This window comes from Penaeus monodon, chromosome 34 (assembly GCF_015228065.2).
Source record: "Penaeus monodon isolate SGIC_2016 chromosome 34, NSTDA_Pmon_1, whole genome shotgun sequence".
In the NCBI taxonomy this organism is placed as follows: Eukaryota; Metazoa; Arthropoda; class Malacostraca; order Decapoda; family Penaeidae; genus Penaeus; species Penaeus monodon.
The window spans coordinates 1714538-1715264 of record NC_051419.1 but is presented as its reverse complement, the minus strand read 5'-3'; positions in this window follow the sequence as shown (position 1 = coordinate 1715264).

Sequence of the window (727 nt, the reverse complement as noted above, 5' to 3'; positions counted from 1 at the left end):
GTTCATTATTGCTATAATCCTTCCAAACAGGAGTAAAAAAAACATTGAATGCCCCTTCAGTCCACCTGAAAGTCCAATATTGTATAGCAGAGTAAATGGATCACTAACAAATTAGCCAATGAGTAAATGGCCGACGCATATTTTCGGACATTACTCTTACTCAACCGTCGACTCTGAATGTTAATATTTGCTTCCCCGAAGAACTAAGATAAAGGAACACTTTTCGGCCGCGAGGCTGATGTATTTCCTACTGAATATATGTAGCTTCATGCATTACTAGATGTGAACATGGAGATATACGGTGAAGGAAAAATACATATTAACGGTGATTATAATGTTCAGAAAGAAAATGTAATCGTCAGTATTTGAATATTTAGCGCCGGACGATAATCTGATTGCAAAAATGAAACTAAATTTTCAGCAATATGATTCAAGAAATCTTTCCTCGAACTTGTAACGGCATCTGTTCCTCCTTAACAAGATCGTGGCGCAGTGATTAACGAATCTGTTGAGACCCAAGATCCAGGATTAGATTCTAAAAATGTTAGTACAGAGGGGAAATAGAAGGAAAAGAGTTGCCATACCAACAAAAGTTACATCTATATTATTATAGTGAAAGGAAATGGAAAATGACCGTCAAGATGATTCGCTATGCGGGATCTAATGTACACGTAAGACATCAGCCATATTTATAGATTGAAGTTATTTCTTACTGAAAACGTTCCTG